The following is an 11539-nucleotide window of genomic DNA, read 5'->3' as shown; positions in this document are numbered from 1 at the left end:
TATATTGTTAAAATGTTTGTAAAACATTAGTGTGATCATTAACCATTGTTGGCTATCTTGGCTTTATTTACCACAATTATCAGAAATAATGTGTGATTTGTGATATAGACTTGTGTTGTTTTTATTGTTGTTTATTACATCACAGAAAAAGCATGATAAAGTGGACAACGTTGTCTGAGGTACTGGAACAATGGCCTGCCCTGTCTTTTCCTAATGAGGTAAATGTAATAGTCTTAACAGGAAGTATTTAGCTGTGGTATAGTTTTTATAATTTAGGTTACTTTTTAGTGATATTTTTGTCTGTTGAACAATTTTACATAGCTAAAACCTGTTGTTGTTTTTTTCTTTCATCAAATAGGTAATACGTTCAAACGCGTTACCAACGTGGACCTCCCATCTTCAGATTGTTGTTACACCAACATACATCACAACTTCTGAGGTCGTACAAAGCAAGACAGGGAAAAGGAGATGGAAGATCTTAGCAAGCTTAATTAACAGGTAACATGTTAATGACAATCATGTGTAACCTCTAAACTGTATGATTTATCAGAGCCATTTAATTGCAGAAAATGCTTTGACTTAGTAGATGTTTTCTTACTTTACATATAATGTATATGTGACGGAGCGGTACAATTTGAAAACTAACCTTTTACCAGTAAAGAAGTCCGACTACGCCACCCTAGGAATTAATTCTAGGGAATAATACTCAAAACCCAACAATGAAGTAAATTAAGCACACAGGTTCGTTTCCCTCATATAAGTGAACAGAAGACGTGGGTGCAGTATAAAAATACAAACTTTTATTAATACAAGAATGTTTTGAAATAGACAATAAAACGTCAGCGGAACAGCAGGAGATTCCACTTTAAATGAAAGGAAATTACAAAAATAATGAATGTGGGTAGTAACACCAAATCAGCTTTAAATATGAAAACAAAAATGAAATAAATACCAGCAGGGCTGAGGCTCCCAACGGCAGGAAACAAAATGGAGTCTGGTTTTACAAGAGCACACTTCCACGCACACACACACCAAGGTGCACTCAGATCACACTACCACACACTCGAAGTGGTACACAGCACGCAATAAAGAAGAACCACCACCATAAGGAGGAAGATCCGTTCACCCGTGGGACCCCAGCTCCTGCAATAAACCAAAAATAAATGAATAAACTATAACAATCACAATTAAATATTTAACTCAACATACAATAGAAACAAATGATAACTGTTAAAGCAACTCCAGACAAAAATGAGTAGAAATACTACTACAAACTGAAAGAAAACGTTTAGAAGAATCAAATAAATTGAAATGAAATTACAAAGCAACTTGGAGGCAGATGTAACTAGTATACAAATCAAGTTGCATTAATAAAAGAAAAATAACATACAAACAAAACAGCATAAACTATATATTCGTGTATATATATATAATAAAACAAAAACAATTACAACAGTATAAACAAAAGAAAAAAACGTAAGTCACAAAAGAAAGAGGAGTTATTCTCTCAAACTGAGATCGTCGTATTCTCCATGCTGACACACAGTCGCACACACAAAGAGGGCACTAAGCACCGTAAAAAAAACCCAGACGAACAGTCCCCTTTCATTAACGGTGATGGCGGCGTCTGCACAACAGTACGCACAGGAGGACCGTAGGATTGTAAGAACGTTTGCAGCGCGAAGCAACAGTACATACAATATAAAAAACTAGATGAAACGAGAGAACGAGAGGGAGAATCCTATAAAAAAACAACGAGAAACGTTACTAATCATAATACTTTTCCTACACGAATTATAATTAGATTTAAAACACTTACCGTCAAGGTATCACACCAAACAGAAAATGTACAGGCACAGGTCTATTAATCAGCCCACCGATAGCACAATGGGGTACAGGAAATCATACCTAGTCAGCATGCAGCAGTGTTAACAGCACATCAACGCTAACACAATGAGATTATACAGATGCATATACACATACCTGAGGGGTGAACAGTCACTAAATCCACTAGAGCAGCGCCAAAAACACACCAACGGCCGGACAAAACGACACTATAAATCTACAAAAGAAACGCTTTAAAAGACCAACTAGTTTTAAAAGTACAGCCTGTTACAGCAGAACGCGCTTACCTGTGACCACCGTAAACACGGGCACAAAGGGGAAAATCGGACGTGACGCACCCCGGGCAGCAACCAATCAGACTTTATATTGAGGATACTGATCGCTGATAGGCAAATCCGGCTGTCAGTCACCTAATTTCATTACATTCCACCCCCAGTTTCTGCAACGTCGCCCCGACGGTGATCTAAATGGCAGCCCACCCAAAACTCAGTTCCAAGGCCGAAACAGGGTACCAACTGTACTTCCAATTATGCTAGACACTGAACCAGCACCTACTGCTCGAGGGAGGTGGTGCATGTTAGAGTGGTGACCTGCAGTTCTCCTCCCAGTTCTTCTCACTACACTCTCAACAACCTCCAATGAATTGGGAGGCAATGCAACTGGCAGCAAGCCCACTTCCACCTCAGGACCATCTGTTACTCTACAGGTTTCTACAGATAGCGCACCACCAGATGTCTGAGGGACAGAAGAAACAACAGCATCCTGTGGCCGCAACCTACCTCTATCTTGTGGTGTCTCTGGCACCAGGACAAACAAATCCTCCTCCTCATCATGCTCCTCTTCTAGAGGTTGCAGAGACTCAATGACCAAAGGGTCAGGCAACTCAGGAGGTGGATCCTGGCCAATCAAAGCCTTCAGCAGAGATCGGTGCACATGCTTTACTTTACCCAAGTCTGTGGTGGGTGCGATGGTGTAAACCGGCCCACTCTCCTTAGGCGCCCTCAAGACCTGGTACACCACTGAGCTCCACAGGTCCTGGATTTTGTGTCTACCCCTCACGCTATACTCGCGGAGGTATACCAGCTGACCCTCCTTCAGTGGTGCTTCCTTTACCTGCAGGTCATGCCGGGCCTTTCGCCTATCGGCTGCGGCACCCAACCGTTCACGGGCACCCTCGAAAGCAACTTGCAACCGACCCTGCTGCTCCAGAATCCACCTATGAACACTGCCAGCCAATGGCTCTTGAACCCTGCCCAACAGGAAATCAACAGGAAGTCTGGGCTCCTGCCCAAACATTAAAAAATGCGGAGATTCCCCAGTTGACTGATGAGGGGTAGTGTTATAGGCGAACAGTGCCTGGGGGAGACAGAACGGCCAATCACCCTTTTTAGCAAGCGGCAAAGTGCGCAACAAGTCATGCAACGTCCTATTGAAGCGTTCGCATTGACCGTTTCCGGCCGGGTGATATGGGGTGGTCCGTGACTTCTCGACTCCATACAAACTGCAAAGTTGCTGGATGAGAGTGGATTCGAAATTACGGCCTTGGTCAGAGTGGATACGACCTGGCACGCCAAATTTACAAAACCACTCTACCACCAGAACCTGAGCTACAGTCTCTGCCCGTTGGTCTCTAGTGGGTACTGCCAAGGTGTATTTTGTAAAAATATCAGTCATGACCAACACGTTCTCATGCCCGGACCTTGAGGGCTCTAGCACAGTGAAGTCCAATGCCAAAATTTCATTAGGACGGGCAGCCAACAAGTGTCCCATAAAACTACGAGGGGCAGTGGGGACACCTTTAGCACACTGGCACCGCTCGCACTCCTGGCACCAGCGGGCAATATCGGCGGACATCCCAGACCAGTAGCATCGCTGCTGCACGAGCTGGGATGTACGCTCCACCCCCTGGTGCCCATGCTGTTGGTGAAGCTGGGTCAGAACTTCGTGTTTCATGACTGCTGGCAATAACACCTGGAAGACCTCCTCGCCACCGTCTGGGCGAAACACACGCCGATAGAGCACCCCATCAGTCTCAACCAGGCGGTCCCACTGCCGAAGCAGAATAACTGCCGACTTTGAGAGTTTCTTACGCTCTTCAGGAGTTGGGGGCAGCTTGCGCCTCCAAAACACCAACAACTCTCCTATAACAGGGTCTGCTATCTGCTGAGCACCCATGTCACTAATAGAGGAACAAGGAAATGTAACACGATTTACCTGGGCCACCTGTCCAACTCTAGCAGCTTGCTGTAATGCCACAGGAACAGCCACACCTGGACACAGCTCTTGCACTTCTCCTGTACCCAAAAAGTTTTGTCGTGACAAGGCATCAGCATTCCGATTGCTTTTCCCTGACCTATATTTGATCTCAAAGTCGAACGCTGCTACTTGGGCAGCCCAACGCTGCTCCATGGCACCCAATTTTGCGGAAGTCAGGTAGCTAAGGGGGTTGTTATCAGTAAATACCACACATTTATGGCCCAGCAAGTACTCCCTAAATTTTTCAGTCATGGCCCACTTGAGCGCTAAAAACTCCAGTTTCATAGAACTGTAGTTAGATGTGTTGCGCTCAGTGGGCCTAAGACTGCGACTGCCATATGCTATTGGGCGCACCTTACCTTGCTGCTCCTGTGAAAGGACTGCCCCTAGTCCCCCATGACTGGCATCTACCTCTAAGATAAACGGTAGTGAGAAGTCAGCATAGGCAAGCACTGGGGCTGTGGTCAATTTACCCCTCAACCCCTCAAAGCCACACTGACATTCCGCAGACCAGGCTTCAGCAAACTCCTGAGCACTGCGCTTTAAGTGTTTTGGGTTTGCCAGCTGAGCCACCAACCTGTGAAGAGGGGCAGCCAACTTGGCAAACCCCTCCACGAAGCGCCGGTAGTAGCTAGCAAACCCCAAAAAGGAGCGCAACTCTGAAACATTAGTAGGCTGAGGCCACTGTGCAACTGCCTCTACTTTACCTGGGTCAGTAGAAACACCCTCGGAAGAGATGACATGCCCCAAATAGTGGACTTCCTTTTGAAAGAAGGCACACTTAGACAGTTTGGCCTTCAGGCCTTCTCGCTGCAAGCGGCTCAAGACAACCTCCATCCGAGCAAGGTGTTGGTCTATTGAGGAGGAAAAGACAATGATATCGTCAAGATATAAGAGGAGGGACTGGCACTGCTGGTCCCCAAACAACCGTTCCATCAAACGTTGGAAAGTGCTTGGGGCGTTGCATAACCCAAACGGCATTCTGTTCCACTCAAAGAGGCCAAATGGGGTGCAGAAAGCAGTCTTGGGTTTGTCCCCCTCCGCTACAGGCACTTGGTTGTACCCGCTGGCCAGATCCATGGTAGAAAACCAACGGGCCCCAGCCAGCGAATCCAAAGTCTCCTCAATACGTGGTAAAGGGAACGCATCCTTCCTAGTTTTTGAATTTAAGCGACGGTAGTCTACACACATTCGTAGACTACCGTCCTTCTTTTTGACCAACACAATGGGTGAAGCATAAGGACTGCAGCTCTCTCTTATTACCTGGGTTTCTAATAACTGATTGATATGTGCCTTTACCACCTCATACTCTGACGGAGGAATGCGCCTGAACCGCTGCCTGACAGGGATGTCATCCAACAAGGGGATATCGTGGGATATCAGGTTTGTGCATCCCAAATCCCCTTCGTGTGTGGAGAAAACGGGTAAATATTTCACCAACAATGCTCTAACCTTACCCTGTTCTTCTTCTGACAACACTGATAGATCTAACCCGGCTATCTGTTCCTGTACCGTAGGAGAAACCTGCACAACCTGTGCACTCACCTTAGCTGTGACGGTCTTAACTTCTGCAACTTCTGGGGGTAAACTAACCACATCGACCTGGTTCACAGTGCCAATAATAGTGCTAGCATACAACACCACGTCCCTGGTACCAACATTTATTATTGGCACGTAGACGGTACCACTGTCCACCCTCAGAAGAGCGGAGGAGGCCAACAAACCTGCCGGTAGACCAGAAGTAGGTGGTTCAAACAATACAGTACCACTCGAATATTGCGTAGAGCAGGTTGCAGCAACAAACTTAATGGTGCCACCCGTGATGCGACACGCCCGACGTCCACGCACTTTGACTCGCCCCCCACCACCCACAGCTGGCTGAGCGTCAACCTGGTGGCAATGTTGTAATGCCTGAAAAACAAAACTAGGGGCCTGTGACACCACTGGTAAATCGAAAAGAGCTGTACCATGTTGGCCAAAGAGCTCCCGGTAGCAGCGGCTAAGGATGTTCATACCTAACACCCCAGGAACTTGTGCACACATACCACCAGGAGGATCTCTGACAATTAACACGCCACAGCCTACAACTACTCGCCCACAGAGCTCCACGTCCAATTCCAAATAGCCAACATAGGGAATTGCAAGGCCGTTTGCAGCTTGAAGCTGTAGCCAATTACACGATCTAAGCTGCTCCTGACCCCACGACCCAAAATTTGTCATGAAGCAACTCTCTGTTATGGTGGACACCATTGAACCAGTGTCCACCAGGCAAGGTACCCGAACCCCACCCATAGATACAACGAGCTGTGGACAAGACGACATAAAACGTGACATAAAATCGATACCAGTGACATTGGAGCCTATCCTTTTCCCAACCAAGTTGCGGCCCTGCAACTCAGTGGGAACTAGTTTTCCGACGGCTGCATGGATGATGACTGCTCACCCCTCATTAAAGCCGAATTTACACGGGCCGGCGGTGGGCGGACAGGCATCCGCTCCCCGTCGCAATCTCTAGCAAAATGGCCAGGTTTCTGACACCTTCTGCAAATTAAATTAGCCCTAGATGATCGCGGATGTAACTGGGGATTTTGAAGCTGAGCCATACTTTGAGTTAACTGATTTAATTGTTGCTGCTGCTTCCGAAGCATGTCCCGAAGCTCACTCATTTCTGACATTGCTGAACCACCACTGCTACTACTACTATTAATGCGTTGATGTCCCTGTACCCCATATTGAATTCCATAAGCGGATGGAACAGACTGACTTCGACCACGTACCCCCCCAGGCATACCCTCTCTTTCCCAACGAAGGGCTTCGCTTCGAACATCAAATAATGTGACAGTAGGCTGACGACGCACTAACTGCTTCAGTTCACGTCGAAGAGCACAATCATTAACGTATTCGACAAACTGGTCTCTTATCAAAATTTCGCCATTAGGGATGCCATGAGGTGATTGATTTTTAACTTTTTCCAGAAGACTCATCAGGGCCAAAGAAAACTCTACCAAAGTTTCCCCATCCTGTTGTCTTCTGGAAAAGAACGACTCTTGAAGCGCTACATAAGACTTTGTACACCCATATAATTCACGCAACACTCGAATAATTTGTTTCGGATCCTCCCTCTCGTTCACTGACCGATAACGAATTTCTTCCTTCGCCTCTCCCTCCAGATGATCAACCAAGAAAAATGCCTGATCAGCTGTAGACAGACGACGGAGCCGCATACAAGCCTGAGCCTCCTCCACCCACTCGTCGATGCCAATGCCCGACCGACCACTAAACTTTGGACACTTACGATCTCGAGGAACAAAAACAAACCGCTCCGCTGCCGATGTATCAGCACCAACGAGTGGGGGATCTGCAACTGCAGGACTAGAAACATTAGATGGGCCCGGCTGTGCAACGGTCACTTGCTCTTGTCTCAGTCGTTCGTTATCCGACTTTAATTGAGCTACCAAATCTCTTAACTCACGCATTTCATCCTCCATAATTGCAAATGCACTAGCACTTACCACAAAATGTAAACTGAATTTAACTCGCGCCGGTGCACCACAGAAAGGGAAAGCTGCTGTCTGGTTCCTAACAAAAAGACACAAAAGAAAAAGAACAGAACAAATACTCAAATGAAAACAAAACCCACGTCTCTGCACTAAATAAGAGGGGATCCTGCCGACTACGCCAAAATGTGACGGAGCGGTACAATTTGAAAACTAACCTTTTACCAGTAAAGAAGTCCGACTACGCCACCCTAGGAATTAATTCTAGGGAATAATACTCAAAACCCAACAATGAAGTAAATTAAGCACACAGGTTCGTTTCCCTCATATAAGTGAACAGAAGACGTGGGTGCAGTATAAAAATACAAACTTTTATTAATACAAGAATGTTTTGAAATAGACAATAAAACGTCAGCGGAACAGCAGGAGATTCCACTTTAAATGAAAGGAAATTACAAAAATAATGAATGTGGGTAGTAACACCAAATCAGCTTTAAATATGAAAACAAAAATGAAATAAATACCAGCAGGGCTGAGGCTCCCAACGGCAGGAAACAAAATGGAGTCTGGTTTTACAAGAGCACACTTCCACGCACACACACACCAAGGTGCACTCAGATCACACTACCACACACTCGAAGTGGTACACAGCACGCAATAAAGAAGAACCACCACCATAAGGAGGAAGATCCGTTCACCCGTGGGACCCCAGCTCCTGCAATAAACCAAAAATAAATGAATAAACTATAACAATCACAATTAAATATTTAACTCAACATACAATAGAAACAAATGATAACTGTTAAAGCAACTCCAGACAAAAATGAGTAGAAATACTACTACAAACTGAAAGAAAACGTTTAGAAGAATCAAATAAATTGAAATGAAATTACAAAGCAACTTGGAGGCAGATGTAACTAGTATACAAATCAAGTTGCATTAATAAAAGAAAAATAACATACAAACAAAACAGCATAAACTATATATTCGTGTATATATATATAATAAAACAAAAACAATTACAACAGTATAAACAAAAGAAAAAAACGTAAGTCACAAAAGAAAGAGGAGTTATTCTCTCAAACTGAGATCGTCGTATTCTCCATGCTGACACACAGTCGCACACACAAAGAGGGCACTAAGCACCGTAAAAAAAACCCAGACGAACAGTCCCCTTTCATTAACGGTGATGGCGGCGTCTGCACAACAGTACGCACAGGAGGACCGTAGGATTGTAAGAACGTTTGCAGCGCGAAGCAACAGTACATACAATATAAAAAACTAGATGAAACGAGAGAACGAGAGGGAGAATCCTATAAAAAAACAACGAGAAACGTTACTAATCATAATACTTTTCCTACACGAATTATAATTAGATTTAAAACACTTACCGTCAAGGTATCACACCAAACAGAAAATGTACAGGCACAGGTCTATTAATCAGCCCACCGATAGCACAATGGGGTACAGGAAATCATACCTAGTCAGCATGCAGCAGTGTTAACAGCACATCAACGCTAACACAATGAGATTATACAGATGCATATACACATACCTGAGGGGTGAACAGTCACTAAATCCACTAGAGCAGCGCCAAAAACACACCAACGGCCGGACAAAACGACACTATAAATCTACAAAAGAAACGCTTTAAAAGACCAACTAGTTTTAAAAGTACAGCCTGTTACAGCAGAACGCGCTTACCTGTGACCACCGTAAACACGGGCACAAAGGGGAAAATCGGACGTGACGCACCCCGGGCAGCAACCAATCAGACTTTATATTGAGGATACTGATCGCTGATAGGCAAATCCGGCTGTCAGTCACCTAATTTCATTACATTCACATGTAAACTCTTAAGTTCCTGTGCTTTGGCACACAACAATCAGAAGTTAAAGGGTTACTCCACCCCAAAATAAAAATGTTGTCATTAATCACTTACCCCCATGTCGTTCCAAATCTGTAAAAGCTTTGTTCGTCCTCGAACACAAATTAAGATTAAAATATTAATATTATTATTTTTTTTATTTTAATTTTTTATTAAATTTAACGGCTCTCTGTGCTTCATATCAATGTCCAGAAACGTAGCAAGGAGATCGGTCAAATAATCCATGTGACATCAGGAGTTTAACTGTAATTTTACGAAGCTGTGAGAATACTTTTTTTATGCAACGGAAACAAAAATAACAAATTAATTCAACAATTCATCTCCTCCGCATCATATTTTGGAGTGTATCACCTGACCGCAAAGCTGTTCTGGACGTTGATCGTGGTAATTACATTGCTGTCTATGGAAGGGACAGATTGCCAGATTTCATGAAAAAATATCTTCTGAGGACGAACAAAACTTTTACAGGTTTGGAACAACAGTGTAAGTTATTAATGACAACATTTTCATTTTGGGCTGGAGTAACCCCTTAATGTAAAATAAATAACACTACATGACATCTATTAATCAATTATTCTTATTTGGTACCCATTTTTCACTGTCTAAAAATGTCTGGTGAGTATGTTTCATTAATTCGTCTGCAGATATGTTTTGTTCATTCAATGTAGGTCAATAGGATTTAAAACTTACTAACATATAGAAGAAAAGTGTTGTTCCACATGTAGGATAAGCAAAATGTTTACAATGAAAATATAAAAATAAAACCTTCATAAACCACTCTAAACACTAAAACTATTATATTTGGTTGTTTCATATAATTGTTTTTCAGAAAAAAAAAGATACTTAAAATTAGATCAGCTGATAATGATGTATTTGTTGTTTCATTAGATCACATCTCCAGCAGACAGACAGACCAGAGGGATTCTTGTATAACCGAGGATGATGTCACCCGTAGCACACTGCCTACCTTTATGAACTTTGCTGTTGTTTTGGAGGAAGTGTTTCAGACCTACAATCTGCTGTTCCTTACCTGTTTGGCCTTATCTTCACCTTGGATTTTAAATACCCTAAAGAACTCAAATATACTTTAGAGGTAATTGAGAAGCTGTTTATTGAAATGGGCACTCACTGCTCTACAGAAGTACAGTCCCTGAAAACTAAACTCTTGCTGTGAATGTTGGAATCCTGCTTGTGCATCTTTTAAGTTTAACGTATATTAGCATCTTAATGTTAAAATCAGAAACATTCAAAGGGATTGTGGTATTAAGAATAGAATGTTTGAAAATGTCTTAAGACGGTTTCATGCCACTGTTTTAAATTATTTGGCATTATGAAAGTGGGCACTTACTGCTCTACAAAGGTCAAGTCCCTGAAAAGTAAACTCTTGCTGTGAACAATGAAATCTTGGTGTGAGCATATTTTAAATCTTTATTAATGGTGCCGTTTTATTTGTATTTTGTTTTATTTGTATTTCGTTTGTATTTGTACTGTTTATTATTATTATTATTATTATTATTATTATTTATTTATTGTTTGTTTAAAAATGTTAATGCTAATTGCATCTTCAGTTTTTTATTGATTTTGACATTTTGTCCAGGATTTTATTTTATTTTATTGACTGATGTTTTCTGTTATTAAGTAATGCTGTTATTTTATCTTGTTTGTATTTATTTCTACATTTAAGATAATAAAATAAATTTGAAGCCTGCAGCTATAGTTGTATTTTGTAACATTGTGTAGGTGCTAACTAGGACAAAACCTTGTTGTCCATAAAACTTACAGAAAAAAATAAAAAAAATAAAAATAATTTATTAAGAGACATTTGAAAAAAGCATGTCCTTTTAACTAAGTTTAACTAAGTTCAACAAAGCAGGGCCGTTGTTAATAACGTTACCAAGTAACAACTTCTGCTATTTAACTGAATAGAGATCTAAAAAAATGCAGCTGTACTGAACATTGAACCTAATGATTCATTTACTATCTTTTTGTTCCCTGTCATTTCGATTTATTTTATGTTTGATCATCACATGTTCCCTCTCTTACTCCGGGGTTC

The 11539-nt window shown here is 42.6% G+C and overlaps 1 long non-coding RNA gene across 3 annotated transcripts; it reads right to left on the bottom strand.

The window, feature by feature from the left end:
* Window positions 1-778: 778 nt before the first annotated feature.
* Window positions 779-9429, bottom strand: LOC141330998 (uncharacterized). 3 transcript variants are annotated; one of them, XR_012355221.1, is made up of 4 exons: window positions 8990-9429; window positions 8123-8911; window positions 7614-7680; window positions 779-1143 (listed from the first exon to the last, which is right to left on the bottom strand). It is a non-coding gene; the product is annotated as an uncharacterized lncRNA (long non-coding RNA). The 3 variants fall into 3 exon arrangements; XR_012355220.1 differs by having other exon boundaries at window positions 8123-9078; window positions 9154-9429; XR_012355219.1 differs by having other exon boundaries at window positions 8123-9429.
* Between the last annotated feature and the right edge of the window lie 2110 nt (window positions 9430-11539).

Source organism: Garra rufa, chromosome 3 (genome assembly GCF_049309525.1).
Source record: "Garra rufa chromosome 3, GarRuf1.0, whole genome shotgun sequence".
Lineage (NCBI taxonomy): Eukaryota > Metazoa > Chordata > Actinopteri > Cypriniformes > Cyprinidae > Garra > Garra rufa.
Note: the sequence above shows the minus strand (reverse complement) of the source record. Positions and strands in the feature narration are given on the sequence as shown.